This window comes from Marmota monax, unplaced genomic scaffold (assembly GCF_021218885.2).
Source record: "Marmota monax isolate L192 unplaced genomic scaffold, Marmota_monax_Labrador192_F-V1.1 WCK01_AAM20220418_F8-fsc00101, whole genome shotgun sequence".
Taxonomy (NCBI): Eukaryota; Metazoa; Chordata; class Mammalia; order Rodentia; family Sciuridae; genus Marmota; species Marmota monax.
This window is the reverse complement of record NW_026692786.1, coordinates 5965244-5988583: the sequence shown is the minus strand read 5'-3', so window position 1 is coordinate 5988583 and position 23340 is coordinate 5965244. Positions and strand designations below refer to the sequence as shown.

The following is a 23340-nucleotide window of genomic DNA, read 5'->3' as shown; positions in this document are numbered from 1 at the left end:
CAAGCTCCTACGTGTGAAGGAAGCATGCTCAGTGGGCATGAGGCATGGGCTGGAGACCCTGCAGCTTTCCCCCTTCCAACAAGGCTGATGCTCTCTAGGAAATGCTCCCCCAACTGGCCCCACATGTCCAGAATTGTGGCATAGAATCTGGACCATCCCAGTTCCAGGGGCCCAGCAGGGCTCTGGCTAATACCAGCCTGAATAGCTATGACCCATCATGCAGGAGATTGAGCTGGGCAACAGGGTGGGTTCTATGAGGCAGAGGCGGAGTTCTGAGAGTCCTGCCCACACCAGCCCTGGGCAGGTCATCTAGACCATCTAAGGGCTCTAGGGAGGAGATTCCCAACACAAAAAGAAGGCGCTATCTTCTTTTAAAATTGCCTGTTTTTCTCATCTGAAATTATTTTCTGAAAAATCTTGCCTTGAATTTCATTAGTGGTGGATGTTACTTTCTTCTAGGAACATTCAACTTTCCTTCCTCCACAATTTATGTAAACTTTTCTTCTGAATCACTCATGCCAGGTGCTTACTCAGGCAGTTACCTGTCTGGAATGACTTTCACCTACTTTTCCAACCAGCAAATTCCTATTATTCCTTCAAAAACTGGTCGATATGTCACAGATCTGCAAGCTATGGCTCAAGGACCAAATCTGGCCTGTCCCTTGTTTGGTAAATAAAGTTTATTGGAATACAACCACTCCCATTCATTTATACATGGTCTGTGGCTGCTTCCAGGCTATACCAGTGGAGACTATATGACCCACTGTGCTAGAAATATTAAATGTCTTTTCCTTTGCAGAAAAATGGGGGGGGGCATTTTCCCAGACTATGAACCTCTCCAAGAATAGACCAAAGAAGCGTGCTGTTTGCCTCAGTCCTGCTGCACTGGCCTGGAGTCTGGCCCATAGAAGTCACTAGAAGAAAATTTGCTGAATTAACAAATGCCTGAGTGAATGAGTGAATGAGGTGTTATAGATGCCACAAAAAAAGACCATGTTTTTGATTTTATGCAGTTTCCCTGAGGTCCCAGTGGCATTTTCTGTTGACCCCACATGCCTTAGGGTTTCAATGTATATTAACAAGAAAAAAAGATGTCCAGGCTCCAAGAGGTGGAAGCAACCTTACTGGGGTGGACATTATCCTTTGCCAGTCACAGCTGGTCTTTTTGTTCTACTGTTGGAAAAGAAACCAGCTGCAGGCAGGAGTTGCTGGCAGTACCTTCCTCCCTCCACAGTCCTCCTCATCACTACTTCTCTGCTATGGAACCCTCTACTTCTGCCCAGGAAAGGACGCCTCCTGGCCATTCTCATGCATGTTCATCTTTGGAGCTTCAAGGGATTTAACACCCCAAGCAACTCCTGATTGATGGACAATGAGCACCTAGCAAAGAGCAGATAAATTCTTTCCTCTTTTCCTGTCTCAGGTGACCAATTCTGATTTGCATTCTATTCAGCGCCTAGAGAGTCCACAGGAAAAAGAGCCCTGAGTGACCACAACTATTTCCCTCCTCCCCTCTTCACCTTTCATAGTAGCACACTCCTGTTCCTGGTACCACATCCCTCAAATCGATCACCTGCACACAAGCCATTGTCTAGGGCTCTGCTTTCTGGGGAGATGTAAATCTCGGACACTTGGCTTAGACAGTCCCACCCTTATGACAGCACTTGTCTGATCTTTAGTATATTTATTACTCTACATCTGAAAAGAAGATGTATGGTAAATCAGTTTCCTGGAGCTGCAGAGACAAAGTACCTCACATGGGGTCACTTGAAACAATAGAAATTTATCCTCTCATGATTCTGGAGGCCAGAAGTACAAAATAAGGTGTTTGCCAGGCTGCACTCCTTCTGGGAGTGCTTTAAAAAGCAGGACCCTTCCTGCCTCTTCTGCTTCTGATGGCTGCAGGCAGGCCTGGGCTCAGGGTAGCATCACCCCAATCTCTGCCTCCATCTTCACACTGCCACCTTCTCTAGGTATGTCAAATCTCTTTCTGCTTTCTCTTATGACACCAGTTGTTGAATTTAGGACCAATCCTAACTCCAGAATGATCTCATCTTGAACTCCTTAGCTCAATGTTGTCTGCAAAGACCATTTCCAAAAATGTTCCCACTCGTGGGTACTGGGAATCAGGACTTCTGTATCTCTTGTGGAGACACAATTCAACCCACTAGATATGGTAAGCAGTTTTTCCTAAACTTCTTCGATTGTAAAATTCTTTTTGCCCCAAGAGTACCTCTCAGGACTGGTGCTTCTCAGAAAGATATGTGTGAGCCTGTGCTCTCCCAGAGGACAAAAGGCACACCCACGCAATTCAAGGCTGTCCAGGAGCAAGTGAAGGCTGGCATGCAGCTTGGGTCACCAAGTGGGCTGTATACAGACTGCCCAGGACAGGGAAGAGCTAGAAGTGCCTCTGAGGCAGGACCAAAAGAGAAACCCCTGAGATTGTCCATGATCCCTCGAGGGCACCAGAAAACAAGGTAGCTAAGACTTGGGCTAACCTCCACCCTTAATCCAAAGTCATCCCAACTGTCACAACCTGTTGGCTGGGCTCAGGTCGTTCCGGCTAGAGGCAATGCCTCATTAGTCCTGACTGAGAATTCCACAGTGGGCCTTGCCAAGCCTCCACTCCACTCTACTCCACTCCCTGAACACTTGGAGAGGAGACTAGTGGAGATGTATCAGTGAGTGGGATTGTCCACTCTTCCCGTCCTCAGAGTTCTTGCCCCTTGGCCCTAAGCCTTCAGGACAGGTACCTACATTGCCCCAAAATGTTCCAGTGAATGAGAGTCCCCAACCTTCTAATTAATTCATGGGGTGGGATAGCTTCAAGGCTCACCTTCCAGTCCAGGTGCCAGTATCCCCTGGCTCTTGGCTCATGTCAGGCAGTGACAAAATTGTCCATGAACTCTTCAAAATCTCTGCAGGACAGTGAGCCTTACAGAACACTGGGCCGGGCCAAGAACTCTCAGTAAACCACCTGTGAAGGAGCACATGACTTCAGCTCGCACACGATCAGTTTCTTCCTCCCTGGGCATCCCTGCTGAGGGCTGCTGGAGCATCCCTTCTCCTCAACAAATCCTCCTGACCCTGCAGCCTTCCCTGATTCACTGGCTCATGGAGAGCAAGATCTTACAAAGAAAGGGGACCAAAGGCCTCCACACACACCACAACCATACACCAAGATGGACAAGGCAATGGTGGAGAGCGTGAGACACTCCCCAGGGAGTGAGTTCCCCACAGAATCTTGTTAGGTGTTGGTGATGGTCAAAGGGAAGTGCCTTGCTCTCCACTGAGCCCCCTACACTCACGGACCAGCAGGGTCTTGTACACAGTAGGAGCTCGGTACAGGTACGCTGATCCTCTGAATGTGGCCAGGTTCTGCCTCAGAACGCAGCCCCAGGTGGATCTGCTGGCCACTCTCACAGAAAGAGAACCCAGAGCAGAGGAAACAGACATTTGTATTGGATTAGGTTTTCACTCCTGGCCCAGCCTGCGAACAGCAAACATTTAATTTCTTGTCTCACAATTACATTAAAAGGTAGCTAAACCCCTATAAGCTTACATTTGGCATTTCGGTTTCTAATCCAACAAATCGCCTTTTATCCTCCCCCTCTCTCTCTCTCCCACACACATGCATGTTTGCACATGTTGGGTTTCTGTGGCAGGCCCAGCTCTCATCTCTGGCAGAAGACCCCAGCTCTGGGCCACAGAAACCTCCACCTGTGGCAGGGCAGGAGGGCCGCATGCCTGGCTTCCTGGGTCCAAGCTCTAACAAAACCTTGATTTGCAGGAATTCTCAGGATCCTCATACTCTGTAGCTTTCCAAAGAAGCTATATGGTGAGCAACTTTTCTAGATATCTTTGATTGTAAAAGTCCTAGCCAATGTGACCCAAAGAAGGAGAGACCCATCTGCAAGAGTCAATGGCATCCCATGGTGACATCCCTGTCCTGCCCTGGTGAGCAGCAGAACAGGTGCTGAGCAAAACCTGGGATCTTCGTTCAGGACAGCCAGAGCCAGGGGAAGCTCTGAGCCACCATGGAGGGCAGGGGCACAGGCTGGAGTCAGAATATCCTCTTTCTGAACCCACTGGAGTATTCACCACTGAGTGACCTCAGCCCAATCTTAATTGTCTCTGGGCCTCCCCCACCATCCCTGGGATACAAGGACAGCCAGCATCAGATTGGTAGCCTTCCCAGTCATTTCTCTATCACCAAAAGCCAATTCCATGAGGAAAAACCCAACAGACATTCAAGCATGTTCCCAGAAGATACCACACCATTGTGGGGACACTATAGCTTGCGGGTGGCAGCCCATCAACCCTGGCCTGTGCAGGCCTCCTTTCTCTTGTCCCATGACTCACAAATCCAGGCCTCACTTCTCTTTCCATAAAAAATTGTCCAGTCCCTCTACATTAGGGACCCTCTCTTCCCAGCACCTTCCCCGCTCTGTCCCTCCTCCTTTCCTATGTCCGGCCTTCCCTCCCTAGACAACTGATTGAAAAACTGAGAAAGTCCAGGTTCCCTGCTTGCAGGGTGGGACAGGCAGGATCCTGCAACTGTGGCCATGTGTGCCTGAAGCTACATGTGTAGTCTTACAGGCCTGCATTTGCTCTGAAGGAACATGCATGCCCCGGGGCTGCCATTTCCATTTGATCTGCTCACATCCCCCATCTTGATCCCTCCAAATGAAGGGTTCATTTTAGGGCTTCCCATCATCGACCCTTGAAGCCACGTGACCTGAATCAGACCAATTAGACTTCTTTCCTAAAGTTGTTCTCACTGAAACTAGGGAAGAGAAGCCATGTGACCCTTCTGAACTATGTCATCAAAAGCTCTCAGAGGAGGGATAGGTGAGGAAGAGGGGGAAGGAAGAGGAGCAAGCAGGGAACTTGAGGCCTAAGACCACCCCAAACCTGGTCCCAGCTGTCCCTGGGGCTCAGAAGTCCCCGGATCATGCAGCTCTGCTTGTATGTCTGGGCTCTGCTGCTGTTGGGGAGCCCAGGTGTTCCCTCTAATACCCTTGACTTCCTGTTTCCACCCACCAGCACAGCCGGGAAAGGGACAGAGGAGGCAGGTGACGCCAATCTCACCAAGAAACTTCACCAGCCCAGGATCTTCCATCAGGTGCAGTTTTCCCATTCACAAGATGGTCATAAGGCACTGGGGGCCTTTCAAACTCAGAATGCTGTAGAGCATGGTCCATGGCATGGGTGCTGAGCCTATGCAACCCTGGCTCCCACGCTGCACTGCTGTGGGGCCATGAGTAAATGGCTTGACCTCTCCGAATTTTGGCTTCCTTTCCTTCAAACTTCAGATAATAGGGGATCTGATGGGCTCAGAGTCCTAACCTTGGAGTTCAAGGACAGAATGAGTCCAGCATGTTTAGCACAGCATGAGCTGTGATTCTAAGACCTCCACCAGGAGCTGGCAGCTCCCAAAGTCCGGGGGCATCCTCTTTCCCGAATAAAGAAAGACTCCTGGAACCGGTGCACTGCCTTTTCACCGAAATAGCCATGAGAATATTAAAAATCTATCCCCAGTGACAACCACTGTAACATGCATGAGCATATCACACACACACACACTCACACACCTATGCTCACCCACTCATTTGCTCACACACATGCACAATCCACATACATGTACATGGTCTCTCACACACACATGCTTATATATGAACACCCACACAGAAGATCACACGCACACTTACATATTTGTATGCTTGCACAGATGCAACTCACATGCATACTCTTTCACACATGTGCACACATTCACACACACAGACACACCCACCTGCTCACACACACGCACATATACCACAATTCTCTAAAGTGAATACATACACACATGATCACACATGTACACAATGATACATGCATATACACACTGACATTTAATGCACACTCACACCCTCACATAGACTCAAGAATATGTGGACCTCTCTGCCCCTCAGAACATATTTGGTGTCTTTTCAGTCAATAAATCCACTTTTTAAGTCCCTAGATGGAAGGACATTGGACATCATCAGATTGAGACCTCAGATGCCAAGTCCCAGCCCTGGAGCCAGATTTAATGACCGAGTTATAAACCTCCGATAATGGAGGTTGATGGTGGAAGTGCAGATACACCCTGAGCAGTGGCCGGCAGGCAGGCCATGCAGCAGGCGGCTGGAGCGGAGGCAGAGGGCTAGGGCTCCAGCCAGCTCGTAACTCATAGGACACGCGGCATTAGGGGAATTATGAATGTCAGCCCTAATGATTTTCTATCCCTCATATAAAAACCATCATATATTCTTCTAATATCTGGTCTCAATTTCCTCTCAAATTAATGGTATTTCCATCCATAATGTATGGATTTGGTTTTCTGCTGTGCTCTCCAAAAGCAGGAAAGGAGCTGCAGTAGCTGGCTTCCTCCATCATGGGGGAAGTGGGGGGCACCCGCACCATTTGTTGTTGTTGTTGTTGTTTTTCGTCACTCCTTTATAAATCCTCAAACTCATTATTCCTCCTGATGCCTGCAGAAACGCTAGATTCATTAAGAAGTTGGAAGCAGAAAGCCTCTGCCCCACTATGAAAGAAAGGTGGGGTTCCCTGGTCCCCCGCAAATATTGATCTAGTGCCCAGGAACACACTGTCAGAGCAAGGGAGAGCCTTAGTGGTGGTGTGGCTGAGCAGCTGCCTCCCAGGTCTGGGACCTCAGGAGAGCAGTGCTCAGGGTGCTTCCCTCTGATGTGGGCCGGGGAGGAAGCTGGCTAATCCTGGAGCCAGAGCACCTTAGGACAAGTAGAGGCCATAATTTGAAGGATGGAGGCATGATAAGGAACCACCAGAGAGGTATTCTGTGGCATGGCCGCTCTCTTGACCTTATTTTTAAAGTTCCAGAGAAGGCACAGGCTGGAAGTTCTGACATCTTACTGGCAATGAGCTGGGCAGTCGCTAAGCTTAGGTTGGGGTGCGATCCCTGAGCAGTGTGAGGTCAAGACAATGGGGACTGTGGGGTGCCGGCTCAGAAGCACCATGCCGCTCATGGAGGTTCCCTCCTCAATCAGGGTATGTTGGCCCCAGCCCCTCACTGGAGAGAAGAAGTTGAAACCTATGATCTTGGCTGGCTAGAGCCAGAAATGACCACCTCATGGAGAGTCCCACACCCCAGGCCAACCTAGTGGCCTGTCCCTAGAACATGCACCAACCACCAAGCTGCAGGCAAGGAAGACACCCCACAAGAAAGCCTTTTTCAGACAGAAGGCTGCACTCAAGCCCCTGCTGCCCTGGCCATGACCAGCCCCACATCCTTGTAAACTATCAGGCAGCAAAGAGCCAGATTCAGCCTGAAAAAGCATGACTTTTGTCCTGTATGTTTATTTTTAATTATTGGAATTCATCTTCAGAATTAAATTTTTACACACACACTAGACTTTCTCTTGAACCACTGGAAGAGCCCAATGTAGAGGTTTATATCATGAGCCCTCCCAGTCCAGTGAAGGTGGCGTGTACCCAGCATCCCATGGACACATCCCTGGGACTACCCAGAACTTCCACTCTCCTACCCAAGAGCCAGCAAAGGAAGGGCTCTTCCTTCCCTCCCCTGAAATTGAGTGTGCACTCTACACTTCAACTTTTCTTCATGGGCACAGTCATGCCCACACCCCCATAGATACACACTATGCACTCACCTCTCACCTCGCTCAGCCTCCTGCCTGGAGCACCTGCCATCACATCCTGAGCCATCACATCCTGAGCCTGCTTCTGCATAGCCTCTCTCCCAGGCAGCCTTTGAAGGCCTCCCTGCTCCCTCCTCTCTGCTAACTGGCAGACAGGCCCTATAACCAGCTTACTTTTTAACACTATCTCAGTCTCCTGATGACACATAAGACAGATGCTGCAAAGGACACTGACTGCCATTTTTGAGATCAGAGGATATACCCCTGACCCAAACTCATGAAGGAGGAGATGACAGAGCCAGGATCTGAACCCAGATCTGAGTGCTAGCTCACAGCCCTGTGTCCTGAGGCCTCCACTCCCTGCTTGCTCATGCTTCGTTTCTGGCTCCTGCCACTTTGCTCCTCCAACTCAGCTAACTAGAAGCCAGCCTCTAATCCTCACCAGCAACACCACCAACGCCCACCTAGCCCCTACCCTGGCCAGGCCTTGCCCGGGTACTTTACCTGCAACTGGACTTCCCATGTTCTGAAAACAGAGCCATCATCATCCCCGAGAGGTCACACCTGGTCAAAAGGGCTGATGTTTCTCCCACCACCTCTGGCCAGACTGCAACCTTGGAGAGTGGGCAGGTGCAGCTGGGAGGCCTCCTGCTCTGACATCTCCCAACCCACCGCAGTCACTCTTCAACATGAAGCATTGCTGTCTCCTGTTACTTTACTAATCACACTTGGGGGAACACCCAACACAGAGTGGCCAGTGCAGCCTCCAGGCCCCTTGTGTGTGAAAGCTGAGGTGGGCTCATAGAGGGCCATTTTCTAAGTCTTTACATGGCTGAAGAGCTGAGACAGTTCAGAGATCTCTTGTAAGGGCATGGTCCCCTTCATAAGAGCCCCACCCACATAATCCAGTCACCTCTCAAAGGGCCCCACCACCTAAATCTATCACCGAGGGGGTTAGAATTTCAACATGCAGTTTTGAGGGGGGCACAAACATCAGCCCATAGCACCCTCAAGGAGGGAACAAAGAGTCACTGGTCTGTCCAGATTCCTGCAATGTGCCCTTGGACTCTGGTGTTTACAGCCTTTAGAATACCCCCTGCCCAGCTCCCCACAAACACCATCAGGCCTCTTCTTCCTCTACTGTGTTAGTGAGCTTTTTGTCATTGTGACCAATACAACTTAGAGAAGGAAAGTTTATTTTGCTTGTAGTTTCAGAGATTTAGTCCGTGGTCAGCTGACTTCATTGCTCTGGGCCCAAGGTGAGGCAGAACATCATGGCAGATGTGTGTGGAGGAGGAGTGCTGCTCACTTCTGGCAGCCAGGAAGCAGAGAGGGGCAGGGAAGGCAGGGAAGATGAACCCATTCAGGGCACACCCCAGTGGCCCACCTCCTCTAGCCATGTTCCATCTGCCTACAGTCACCACTCTGTCCATTCAAACTAGGATGGACTGATTAGGTCACAGTGCTCGTAATCTAACCTTTGCACTTCCGAATATTCCTGCATTCCTACAGGAACTTTTGTTCAAACCATGACATACCATAACTCTTATTCAAACCATAACTCTCACCCATCCTTGGCAGCCCCTGAAGACCAAGGACTAGCCTTCCCAGTTCAGTCTGAGTAGTTGGCCCACCTCCTGCCTCCCCTCACCCATTACTCCCAGCCCTGATTCCCAAGGAAATGCTTTGAAGCTTACAGGAGACTCTCCTTTATCTTCCAGAACAGCTGCCAGGAGCTGCTGGTGGGGCCTCAGGGCACTTGGGCCACTGTAGACCCAGATCCCTGCCCAGTCACTGTTGTGCCTCACACTATACCCACTTCACTCTTTCCAGCCACACTGGCCCTTCTTGGGGCTCTTCTGAGAGCCAGAGGCTCTCTTGCCTGGAACACCTGCTCCCCCACCCCTGAGCCTTCCTGTCCCTCTGTTTGCTCATGGCTCTCAGCCAGGGGACATTTGGCAATGTCTGGAGACATTTTTGTTGTCACAACTAGGGGAATATTCCTGGCATCTAGTGGGTGAGATCAGGGAGGCTGGTAAGTGTCTTACAACATTCAAGACCACACCCACAATGAAGAATTGTCCAGTCCAGAAGGTCAAGAAACCCTAGGCCCAAGCTGCTGTTCAGGTCCCCGCAGACCCCCTGTCTAGCCCCGCTCATCCTCTTGGCCCCTTAGCAGGCATCCCCTTGCCACACCACTCCCAGCACAGCAGGTGGCACTGAGGACTGGGGGGCAGGGAAGGCTTCCCAGGGGCAGCTGCTGTAGCTGCCTCTGAGCTGTGTCTGATGGAACAGGAAGTGGTGTCCCCTGCACAGGGGGATAGGAGCCAGCAAGGGGAGGCCGGAGGTTGGACCAGGCACACGTGGACACTTAGAAAGACATTTTCTAAGAGATATATTGTCACATTAGTACTATAAAGTGTCTCAGTGCCAGACACTGACTTAAGTACATGTGTTAGCTTATTCTATCTTACACAACCTTACAAAGTGGTTGTTATTATTATTATCCTTATTTTAAAACTAAAAAAAGCAGAAGCACACAGAGGCTAAGTGGCTTGTCCAAGGTCACACAGTCAGTAAGTGATAGGACCTGGATTGGAAGCTAGGCATTCTGGCTCCAGATCCCAGGATACTAACTTCCAAGCTCAGTGCTTCTTAGAAGGTAACATCTGCACATGGTCTTGAATGATGGGGCTATAGTATGGATCTTGCATGTTGCACAGAGGTCCTTGAGTTGAAGGCTTGGTCCCCAGCCTGCAACTCAATTAGGAAGTAGTGAAACCTTTGGAAATGGGACCTAGTGGGGGAAGTTATGTTATTGGGAGATATTGGAACACTGGTCTCTTCCCCCTCTGTCTTTTTGCTTCTTAGCATCAGATGTAAATAGGCCTTCTCTACCCCACACTCCTGCCATGATGGACTGGGATACCATGGGTCCAAGGTAATGGGGCCAAGTGACTATGAACTGAAATCACTGAAACTGTGAGCCAAAATAAACCTTTTTCCTTAATAAGTTAATTAGCTCAAGTATTTCATCATAGTGACTGAAAGCTGACTAATGCAGATGGGTAAGATTTTTGACACGGAGCCCAGTCTGCCAGAAAAAAAAAAAAAAAGATACAATCCAGAGAGCAGAGCCAGTGTGGGCAAGGGTTCTGAGATGGGAAAGTCCACATGTGGATGCATCTGAGTGGGAGACACAGGCTCAGGCTCTCCAAGACAGTAACAATGGCCTGTTCTGAAAGAACTGTCAGCAATGAGGCTCTCTGGGGCCAAGGCCTGATTGTCTATGGCACCCCATGAGATCCTATTGCCCCTCCCTGATTTACCAGTGGTTTCTGCCTTCAGTAACAGTCACAGCAGCCACACTCATTACCTGCAAGTGTTCTGCTGAACCTGCCCTTTGAACCCTCAGAACAGCTTGATGATGAAGGTGCTGTAACCATGTCTGCCTTACAGACGAAGAAACTGAGACTCAGGAAGGCAAAGAAACTTGCCCCAAGTCGCATATCTACTGTACAGCTAGCCAGGACACTTGCCCTGTGCTCTCAGGCTACAGAGCAGGTGCTCACAGGACAGTCCATCACCTCCCTCTGTCCTGCCTCCTGGGATCCTTTCAAAGCCCCCAGCCCACCCGAGTTTCCTCTGCCTGTGCCCACCCCTCCCCCTCACAGCATACAAAGCCAGGTCACTGCTTACAAAGCCTCTCACAGCCTTAATAGCTCCAGCCTGCAGAAATGGAGCAAACTGATGGCCGTGTGCATCACTTTTATGATGCTTATAAGAGAGTCATAATTAATTTCCCAAATGCACACAGGACTCAGGGGATAGACTGGGTGCTATTCACAGATTGCACAATCGAGTGACGGTTTTAGGCAAATGAGGAGTGAGTATTATTTGCTTTTCTAACTACTGCCTGGTGCATTTTGGTCTTGATGATGGCATTTCCAAAGCAATTTCAGAAGCAGATTAGAGAAGTAACATTTTTAATCTTTAGCAAAAATCCAAGACGCAAGGGAGACTGTAATTTCTATTTTTTCAGCACTGTGTTTTCTAGAGTTAGGGCAAAATGCAGCACAAAATAAAACAACAATATCACTTACTGTGTAAACAGCTCCATTATCTCCATTTACTCTTACTCAGTGATGCATGTCCCCTGACTCAAGGAAGCAAGAAAGGAAGTCTACCTATTGACATCTTCCAGGATGTGCTGAAGACCACCACCCACCAGGGGGATCTGGGGCCCAAAGCAAGCCCCCACTCTACCCCTGAACCCCACTGTTAAAGACACACTTCTCATGTGGTGCACAATCTTCAGGGACAGTGAAACATAGAAATTTAACTTGGTAGAGGAGGTGGGAGAGAGAAATCCAGAATGCACCCTGAAAATACAGAAGGGAGACAAAGTCATAGCATTGCAGAAAATAAGGACAGTCAAGCAGACCATGTATGGCAGATGCTGGAAAGACAGGTATTGTGCCAAGAGCATCAGGGTAGAAAAGCATGAGAGGTCAGCAGAAACCTGGGACACTGGTGCGGCCCGGCCCCTATCCCTCACTCAGCCAGCGTTCACCATCTAGCCAATGCATATCTTCCAAAAAGCTGTTTCTGATTATAGGAACAAACTAGACCAGTGCTCAGAGAACAATACAGAAGGGCACTAGCATTCATTTCTCTAGGTGCAGTCCTCAACCAACAATGAACAGAAGTCAGTGGACAAATACCCAGCTTCCTGGCCCTGCAGCCTCTCTGAGTTGCATTCTGCAGCAGCTCCCAGAGGGGCTCAGCCAGGCAGAGCCTCCGCTGCCCAGTGTCGTCATCTCCTTACCAGCTTCTTTCCCATCGCTGTTTCACTCTTCCTCTTCCCTGACACTGCATCTTGAGATCAACTCCAAAGTCAATTCCTTGCGTTGAGATTTTCCCCTCTGGGTCTTCTTGGGGAACATAGCTGGAAACAGCCTCTCTCATTGGCCCATTTCGGGCAACATGCTCATTTTTGAGCCAATCATGGTGGCTAGAGAAGTAGAACACTGACTGGTGAGAGCTGGATCCTGGGTCCACTCTGGACCCAGATGGAGAGGTTACACCCACCTGAATCACACTGGCTCAGAGTAGAGGTAGTTCCCAAGAAGAAAATGAGGGTGTTGGCAGGAGAGCGTGAGATGGTGTATAGCAGATGTTCGTGGTAGCCTGCAGTGAGAGGGTAGATGTGAGTCAGCAAAGCATTATTCAGGGGGCATTCTGGACGTATGTGAGCATGAAGGCTGGGACTGAGATGGTGCTGAGCACAGGAAGGAGTCAGCAGGGGACAAAGGCCACCCACAGGGGCAGGGCCATAGGAATTTCACCCTATTACCCCATGGTATAGCTCACCCTACCCCAAAAGACTGCATGGCTTCCCTACTCCATCCAGATTCATTGTGAGGGGCTCCCACATCCTTCCTATAATTTGGATAAATGTCCCACAAAAGTTCATATGTTAAAAAGTCTTGCTCTCCAGGGAGGTGCTGTTGGGAAGCATTCAGCCTGTAAAAGATGAGGCAGAGTGGGAGTTCTTTAAGACACTGAGGGCATGCTCTTGAAGAGGGTTGTGGCACCTCAGGCCCCACTCACTCTTTTGCTCCCTAGCCATGAGGTGAGTAGTTTTGTTCTACCACATGTTCCCACCATGATATGCTGCTTCTTCACAGGCTCAAAGGCAACAGGGCAAATCAATCAAGAACTGGAACCTCCAAAACTATAAACTTAGATAAAATTTTTCTTTACAAGTTAGTTGTCTCAGGGTATTTATTATAGTACAGCAAGCTGACTGACACAACCACCTACCTCTGGCTCCAATGTTTCTATTTCCCAGGTTGGAATAAAGAAGCCCATGGAGTATGAGCTCCCTGGAGGTTTATGGGGGATACTTGCCAGATGTCCCATGTCATCATGCATAGAACAGGGTACTGTAGGCCCTCAGAGATTACCACTGTTTGCATCACTAGGCCCTGCCTGGTAACAGGAAACCTGGGAAAGTCTTTCTCAACATCTCTACCTTAGAGCTCCAACCTCTGCAGAAGATTCTCATACATGCCCAAGATGGGCAGGAGGTGTTGGTGTGATTATGTCATCAAGAAAATATGAGAGAGGGGATTGAATCCAGTTGAACAAGGGTCAAGCACAGGACCTCTTGAGCCCTCACCACATGATTCTATCAGTCATCATAGAGATCCATCACATGTGGTGTTTCCCAAACTTAAATGACCTTGGAACACCTTTCCTTAGAGCATGTTTTCAAACCAGGATTCAATGAAACCCACTTTGGAAAATGCTACACCAACTCCCATTCCCCAGGGGCAGGCTGGCCTTAAAACCCATTCTAGATATTCTGACAAACAGCACCCACCTCCCCAACTGTGGCTCACACTCGCCTATCACCTCCCACCCTCAACCCTATCAGGAAATGAAATGAAAAAGCTAAGCTAGCAAAGTCAGATGCTTGAATAAATCAGTTTAACTTCCTAGATACACCAGAGACTTGTGTGTTGCTATGTTGAACGGGTCCTCAGACTTTTCAAAATATAGTGTGTCCATAATTAAGAGACTACTGTGGCTGAGAGTGAGATCCATATAACCCTGGATACATATTTATGTCGAAGATCGCCAGCAGTAAACATCTCTTGTCATTAACTGGGTAGAACATCTTATTACAAAAACTGCAGCAGAATCTTAATTGTTTCCTTTCTATTCCCGCCATTATAAAAATTTGTTTTAAAGGATTTTTTTTTCTTCCTTTTTGCTTTTTGGTGTGCACAGTTGTCTAATGGCTCATCTCATCTCCAATAAAATGTTATCCTCACATAATCATTCTTCCAGGAGCATGCTGGGTTTACATTCTCTATAGTAGGTACATTTCTCACAAATTAAGTGCTGGTGATATATGCCTGCTTGTCTAGTGGTGTCACCATAAACAGCCTGTAACTGTCACCCCAGCACTCCCCAGGGACACTGCTAAACTGTGTGTCATCACAGCATTTTGTCTTGATGAGCATAGGTCTCACAAGTATATGTCCTTGCAAATTGAGGAATGTACGTAGAGATTCCCTCTCAATGCAGCACTGTCCACACAAATCTGCTGGGGGTGTTTTAATCTCTCATTCAGGGTCGCAAATTTTCAGATCAGAACCAGACACTATTTTGCCTCTTGTGATCCGACAAAAGTGTCTATATTTGGTCCCTTCAAAACCCAAGTGTAGAATCTCACCCAAATATTTGTGGAAAATAAGCAGGGAATTTACCAGCCCACAGCCACATTTACCAGCCTGCTTCTATCACTCGTATGTACAAGATACATTACCATTTTCAAAATTTTTCATATCTGGTGTCTAGTATTTAATTTTATCCATATTATGGGTTTTTCAGACAAGTTCATTATTTCTAAGGGATAGAGGAGAAAAAAAGGCTCAGAAATGGGTGGGATCTTGCTCAGGAGCATTAGGGCATACCAACAGGAAGAGAACAAAACTCTTCTTCATCCTCAAATGTGATTATATGATTATGTGTGAGTATGTCATCAAGAAAACGTGAGGGAGGGGATGGAATCTAGTTGAACAAGGGTCTAGCACAGGGCCTCTTGAGCCCTCACCACATGATTCTATCAGTCATCATGGAGATTCATCACATGTGGTGTTTCCCAAACTTAAATGACCTTGGAACATCTTTCCTTAGAGCATGTTTTCAAACCAGGATTCGATGAAACCCACTTTGGAAAATGCTGAACCAGCTCCCATTCCCCAGGGGCAGACTGGCCTTAAAAGCCATTCTAGATATTCTGACAAACAGCACCCACTCATGCTGAAGAAGTCATGCTGGGCTCAGGGACAGGTGAACTGGATGGTGGAATTCTGAGAACTCCACATTCCAGCCGAAAGGAGAGTCTAAGGCCTTGCAGGCAGCCACATTATGCTCCTGAGCCAGGTCAGAGTGCCCCCATCTTCTCTAGAGAGAAGAAAGATCTCTCTGCCACGAGGGAAGCCAGATACCTCCTGACAAGGGGCTGGCAGGGGGAGCTGAGTGTAAGGCCAAATGCCTCAAGCTACAAGACTTTGAGACTCTCAGGTGGGGCCAGGGATATAGGTTTCTCTCTTCTCTCCGGGCCTGCAAAGAGAGGTCATGGCAAGGAGCAAAGCTGAGAAGTTGCACAGAGCACAGGAGGCCCCAGCTCACTGGCCGAGTAGCCCTGTAACCACCTCTCTGCAGGGGAGCCTCAAGCTGCTCCTGCCCCAATCCACAGCCACAGACCATGAACCCTGGCCAAGCATCACCCTCTGAGAATATCCAGTACATTACTCTTGAATTCCTGGTGCAAGACCAAGACCCTTATTCTTCTGGAGAGCACAGGACCTGTAATATGCTGCCACTTCACTCCAATGGCTAACTCCCACTTCGCACAATTCAGACCCTGGGAAGTATCACAGCAGTCACTGAATCCTCTGGGCCCATATGACCTATGTCCAGCAGCCCACTCCAGCCAGTTCCTTGAAGTCCTTCTGGGCATAAGTGAGCTCAATGCTTTACAAACCTTAGAGCCATGTCCTTCCTGTTACTGGCTACGGGCTTTCTGTCTCCGTTACCCAATAATCTCAGGATTCTGCTATTTTTGTTTGTTTGTTTGTTTTCTTGCCTTCAGTGTTCCCGGCTATAGGACTTCCCATTCATTTTTTCCCAACTTAGGTGGATCCAGAGTCACAAAGAAAGTCTTCTCAAATTTTGGCTCATACCAGACCCTGGTGGTCATTTTGTAAGGGGATGGATAAGGATTATGGTTGGCTTTGAGGTTGGATAATCCTAATTGTGAATTCTCCCATTCAGCTATGTGACCTTGGGCAATCCCCCTAACCCTGAACCTCAGTTGCATTGTCTGTAAAATGGACATAATGCATACTTCTGGACTTCATAGCTGGAAAATAGGATGGCATTGGAAAGTACCAGGCCCATAAGATGGCTCACAAGGGTGAGTCCCCTTTCTGATCTCTTCTGAGCAGCCTCCCTCACCAGTATGTGAGCTGATGCCTGAGGGGTGGCTCTGGCTCTTTCCTTGAGGCTCAGGCTGGGCCTAAGTTCTCACTCCGCCCTTTTCCAAGCCATGCTCAGCCCTGGCTCCTGCCGTTGTCCTAGGAGAGCTCCACTGATCAGTCATACTCTCATCCCACATTTGAGCCATGTCAAGAAGCAATGACCTTGGGGATCTTTAAAGGTTGTGACTTGTAACTCCTACTTCTACCCTAGTAAGTTCCTAGCGCCACCCAAGCCCCACAACATTGCAGAGTTAGAGGATGACTCGCCGTCATTGATCTGACACCTACACATGCTGCTCCCATTTCCACCAGGTGAGACTGAGGCCAGATGCAACCTGAGTGTCAGCCCAGGCCTCTCTTTGCCATAAGCCTATTCTCTGCCATCACCCAGTACTTGACCCTTGAATTCTTGGTGCCATTCCTCACCTCTACACCCTTGATTGCTCTAAATGGTCTGGTTGGATCTTTCTCACCCAATAAATTCCTAGTTATTCCTCACTGGGTTTTTAAAATTTTGTTTGTTTTCTTGTTTTTTCAGTGTTTGGGATAGAACCCAGGGCTACACACATGCTAGGTAATAGTTCCACCACCCCAACCTGCTCAACAGGGAATCATAAGCCACATGCGGCCAGTGAGTAGTTGAAATGTGATCAGTATGAATCGAGATTCACTGCACATATGAAATCAACAGATTTAAAGAACTTAGGATAGATAAAAGAATGTAAAATATCTCCTTATTAATTTTTTGTGATGATTATATGATTAAATGATAACATTTTTACTGTATTGAGATAAGGAAAACATATTATGAAAATTAATTTCACCTGTTTCTTTCTTCTTTTTTTCCAAATATAGCTGCCAGAAATTTTTATTTTTTTTATTATTATTTTTTTAATTTTTATTGTTGGTTGTTCAAAACATTACATAGTTCTTGATATATCATATTTCACACTTTGATTCAAGTGGGTTATGAACTCCCATTTTTACCCCGTATACAGATTGCAGAATCACATCAGTTACACATCCATTGATTTACGTGTTGCCATACTAGTGTCTGTTGTATTCTGCTGCCTTTCCTATCCTCTACTATCCCCCCTCCCCTCCCCTCCCCTCTCATCTTCTCTCTCTACCCCCTCTACTGTCATTCATTTCTCCCACTTGTATTATTTTTCCCTTTCCCCTCACTTCCTCTTGTATGTACTTTTGTATAACCCTGAGGGTCTCCTTCCATTTCCATGCAATTTCCCTTCTCTCTCCCTTTCCCTCCCACCTCTCATCCCTGTTTAATGTTAATCTTCTTCTCAAGCTCTTCCTCCCTACTCTGTTCTTAGTTACTCTCCTTATATCAAAGAAGATATTTGGCATTTGTTTTTTAGGGATTGGCTAGCTTCACTTAGCATAATCTGCTCTAATGCCATCCATTTCCCTGCAAATTCTATGATTTTGTCATTTTTTAATGCAGAGTAATACTCCATTGTGTATAAATGCCACATTTTTTTATCCATTCGTCTATTGAAGGGCATCTAGGTTGGTTCCACAGTCTTGCTATTGTGAATTGTGCTGCTATGAACATCAATGTAGCAGTGTCCCTGTAGCATGCTCTTTTTAGGTCTTTAGGGAATAGACCAAGAAGGGGAATAGCTGGGTCAAATGGTGGTTCCATTCCCAGCTTTCCAAGAAATCTCCATACTGCTTTCCAAATTGGCTGCACCAATTTGCAGTCCCACCAGCAATGTACAAGTGTACCCTTTTCCCCACATCCTCGCCAGCACTTGTTGCTGTTTGACTTCATAAAGGCTGCTAAACTTACTGGAGTGAGATGGTATCTTAGGGTGGTTTTGATTTGCATTTCTCTGACTGCTAGAGATGGTGAACATTTTTTCATGTACTTCTTGATTGATTATATGTCCTCCTCTGAGAAGTGTCTGTTCAGGTCCTTGGCCCATTTGTTGATTGGGTTATTTGTTCTCTTATTGTCTAATTTTTTGAGTTCTTTGTATACTCTGGATATTAGGGCTCTATCTGAAGTGTGAGGAGTAAAGATTTGTTCCCAGGATGTAGGCTCCCTATTTACCTCTCTTATTGTTTCTTTTGCCGAGAAAAAAAATTTTAGTTTGAGTAAATCCCATTTGTTGATACTAGTTATTAACTCTTGTTCTATGGGTGTCCTATTGAGGAATTTGGAGCCCGACCCCACCGACTGTAGATCGTAGCCAACTTTTTCTTGTATCAGATGCCGTGTCTCTGATTTGACATCAAGCTCCTTGATCCATTTTGAGTTAACTTTTGTGCATGGCGAGAGAAAGGGATTCAGTTTCATTTTGTTGCATATGGATTTCCAGTTTTCCCAGCACCATTTGTTGAAGATGCTATCCTTCCTCCATTTCATGCTTTTAGCCCCTTTATCAAATATAAGATAGTTGTAGTTTTGTGGATTGGTTTCTGTGTCCTCTATTCTGTACCATTGGTCCACCCGCCTGTTTTGGTACCAGTACCATGCTCTTTTTGTTACTATTGCTCTTCATCGATACCAGCCAATTGGAGTAGGGACAGAGCAGAGCCTTCGCCCAATTGGGGTGACGTGTCTACCACACCCGCGGGCCACTGGGCCTGTTCTGCCGGTCGGTCGCAGGTCTGCCTACCTTGCGGGCGCGGGTGGCGCCTCTGCTCTGCCCCTACTCCAATTGGGGTGACGTGTCTACCACTCCGGCAGGCCTCTGGGCCTGAACCACCAGTCGGTTGCAGGTCTGCCTACCTTTTGGGTGCGGGTGGCCGCTCTGCTCTGCCCCTCCTCCAATTGGGGTGATGTGACTACCACGCCAGCGGGCCGCTAGGCCTGTTCCGAGCGCGGGCGGCGGCTCTGCTCTGCCCCTCTGGCTTGATGACAAAGTGAGAGAGACTCGGGTGTTTGTGACTCACTTTCTTTACCAGGAGACCAACTGTTTCTGTCGCCGCTGGTATCGATGAAGTTCTCTCCTCCGCCGCTTTTTGATGACATCAGATCTCTGCCATGTTGGTATCCCATGCGAATGGCAGCATTTCGTTCCCTTTGCCGGGTGACCAAAGCAACGGGTGAGTCCTGACCGGCCCTCACAAGCCCCGTCTCAATCCTGTTGCCACTGCCTATGAAGGCTCGGTTGGTATTTACCTCCACAGTATTCAGCAGGACCCGGACCGAGAAGCAGTTTCCGCGGGGTGGGTTCTTTAGCCCTGGGCCAGAGCAGTTCCGGGAGCCGGAATTCGGCCACTCCGGGCTCGGTGTATGTTCTGATAGGAGCAGGCTCCAAGAAGCAGTTTCCACAGGTTCTTTAGTACTGAGCCTGAGTAATTTGTCTGCAAGACACAGGCGAATGGCAGCCTGAAATTACCTGTTCTATGGCTGAATGAGCTGCGATCAGTCGAAAACAAGGATGGTGACGTCAGCTCTCCAAGATGGTGGCCGCTGGCTTCCTCTGTGGTCTGACCTGTGTGGAGAACTGAATTGGACCGCTTCCTTCCCCCGTCTCAAACCCAGAATTCAGCACTGAGCACGGTGATTGCACAGCTGTCAGGAGCCCGCAGAATCCGCAGCGCTGTATCTTTGCGTTGCTATCTCGTCGTTTCCCAGCGCGTGCCGCAGACTCTAGCCATGGGGCGATTTGCTGAATAAGCAGCGTGACCCTCCGTGCGGACAAATCTCTCGCGTTTGAGCCCCCATAGCTGATCCTCGTGCGATGGAAATCCTTCCTCTAGGTTTTGGAGCACCCCAATTTTGCTGGAAATTCCTAACAAGACAGCTTTTAGCCGTTCTAACTCGTCATTCTCCCGCACAGTGATGCGGTACACGGGGCTGATGCACTCCCTTCGCCGCCATCTTCCTCTCTCTGCCAGAAATTTTTAAATCCCACATGCAACTGGTAATATATTTCTAGTGCTTAGCAATGTGCTAGAAAGCTCTGCACAGATATGGTAAAAAATGACTCCAGAGCCCATAGCAAGACGAGACAGTACATACCCTGTGGGTCTCACAAGGAATTTGGTCTGCAGCCAGCTGTAAGCCACTGAACGGCATCTGGGACACAGACTCTTGCAGCTCCTAGGGGTACAGTCATCAAGAAGGAAAGCGGGGTTCCTTCCTTTATAGCTAATGTTCTGATAGGGAAGTAAGATCACAAGCAACTAAACAAGTAAATGAGCAAGGCATTGTCAGATCATGGTTTACAGACCTGTGTTAGTCAGCTTTCCATGACTGTAACAAAATACCCAAGATAATCCACTTAAAGGGAGGAAAGATTTATTTTGGCTAATCATTTCAGCGGTTTCAGTCCATGGTTGGTTGGCTCCATTGCTTTCAGGCCTATGGTGAGGCAGAATATCATGCAGGAAGCAGGTGGTAGTGTAAAGCTGTTTACCTTATAGGAACGGGAAGCAAAAAGAGAGAGAGAATGGGGTTGGTGTCCCAATATCCCCTTCAAGGTCATGTCTCGGTGACCTAACTTCCTTATAATAGGCAACACTTCTGTAAGTTTGTACCACCTCCTAATAGCACCATGGTCTGGTGACAAGGCCTTTATCATATGGGCAATTGAGAGATATGTGAGATCCAAACCAAAGCTGGGTAGGTTGATTCTAAATAATAAAAAGGGTTGTAGATGTAGCTCAGTGGTAATGTGATACTGGGTTCAATCTCCAGTACCATAAAAAAAAAAATCCAAATGATGACAGGACCATAAAAAAATAAACCTTGGTGATGTGAGACAGAGTGATTTGAGAGCCTTTTAGCCAGGGTGTTCAGGGAGGTCCTCTCAGAGGAGGTAGCATTTAAGCTGAGTTTAAATGAAGACTTGGAGACAACTAAACAAGAAGTTGGGCAGGAGATGCCACAAATGGAGTGCCTGGCAGAGGTGGGGAAATGAGAAGTAGACATTCAATTTTGGAGTATTTTGGAGTCAGAGTGGACAAGACTGATAAACTGAATGGACTTCACAGGGGTCCCATGTCTCAGGAGGAAGGACCATCCACGGACACTGCATGATTCTTTTCCTGTTATCAGGTACTCAGGGTAGCTGGGCCTGACCACGTTCTGGTTGTGACTCTGAACTAACCTCTCTCCTCTCTGTGTTCTCACCTCTGAAATGGAATAGAAACCCTGGGTGGGCTCACTCGGAGCAGGGTCATGAGGACCAAGTAAAGCAGCAGCCATGGATATTTCATTAATTCTAAGCCACCTGAAGGAGCTCTCCCCAGGACCTGGGATGGTGGGACTGTGCACTGGATTGAAATTCTACATGGAGGTCGGAAAGCAAAATGTGCTTTGGCACCACCTCACACGACCCACAGGAAGAAGACAGAGTTTGAATCATGGGTGGGGAGGCCATTTTGGAAGGACTGTCTTTTAATCTGGGCCTCGAGGCCCATCTCACAGTAAGAAGAAATGAAAGATAACACCACCAGAGGAGGGCATATCTCATGCAAATACCCAGAGGCGGAAAACAGAGCACATGGTCTAGACTGGCCGTGGCAAGGCACCATGATCGCACAAAATCACAATCATCTCCTGGGAAAAGTCTCTTTCATTACCCAAGATGGCCCCCGACTGGCTCCCCGAACTCTCCAAAACAGCGCCACTAGCTTGTTGGTAAGAGAAGACAACCCCAAACGTGAAGACCAGAAATGTATAATGAATAAACATTATTTAAAGGGATTGTGTAATGACATGAATTTTTCAGTGGCAAAAACAGTCGAAAACTTATTAAAAAATGCATGACTTTCATATTTGATTATAAGTCAGGAGCAGCCAAAAAAGAAAGGGGGGGAGGTGGTAAAAGACACCAGCAGCCCTGCAGACTGGAATTAATGAGGTTGTTCCTAACGGCGAAGGAGTGACATGGTGATTAGTTAATTACTATTCAGCTGCCTGTAATTAATGCACAACTGAAATTGGTGTACAATGAATTAAACTACCACATAAAGCTGCTACCCAAATTGAGCCCAAGACCTTGATTACTGATTGAGGAGGCTATTACTGCGCTTCACCATTGTGATTTCAACAGTGTCTCCCTCAGACGTGGTGTACAACTAGTGGCAGAGTTGAGCTGAAGAAGTCTGTTGCCTGGTACAGCCCGTGATCCTGACACTCACACTCTAGGCAGGGCTCCCATGACAGAACCAGGCTCTGACTGAGGTCCAGGCTCCAACATCTGACCCAGGCCCTGGCCTGAAGAAGATTCTCAAGGACTGTGCAGAGAAGGGAGGCAGAGGACTGGAAGAGGTGGAGAGGTGGGAAGGAGACAGGAAAGATGCTAAGAAGGAGGACAAGAATCTGTTTTCTTCTGAGAGTACCACTGTCATCCCAGGCTCCATGTCACCCTTGCCCTCCACTAGAACCACTGCAACCGGAGGAGATATTATTGTAATAATCCAGGCACCAGCTGTCCCTCCAGTACATTCTCCACAAAGCAGCCAGAGGGAGATTTCATAAAGTGAAATCAAACCATGACACTCCCCTGTTCAAAACCTTTCTCTGTGTTTCTATAAGGGGATAAAATTTACTCTCCTCCTGACTTACTAAACCCGGGGCAGTCTGATCCCCACTGCCTCCCTATCTCATCTCCCCTTCTCCCCTCATTTATATGGTTCAG

At 47.9% G+C, this 23340-nt stretch overlaps 1 long non-coding RNA gene across 4 annotated transcripts in view; it reads right to left on the bottom strand.

Annotated features, from left to right (window-relative positions):
• The window catches only part of LOC124095069 (uncharacterized), a 154302-nt gene that overhangs the window by 43320 nt on the left and 87642 nt on the right, over positions 1-23340 (bottom strand). Inside the window, exon 2 of one of the 4 annotated variants that reach the window (XR_009227069.1) lies at positions 12753-12851. The exons of 2 other annotated variants lie outside the window; for them this stretch is intronic. This is a non-coding gene — a long non-coding RNA (uncharacterized LOC124095069). One more of the 4 variants, XR_006852411.2, reaches the window with a different exon arrangement.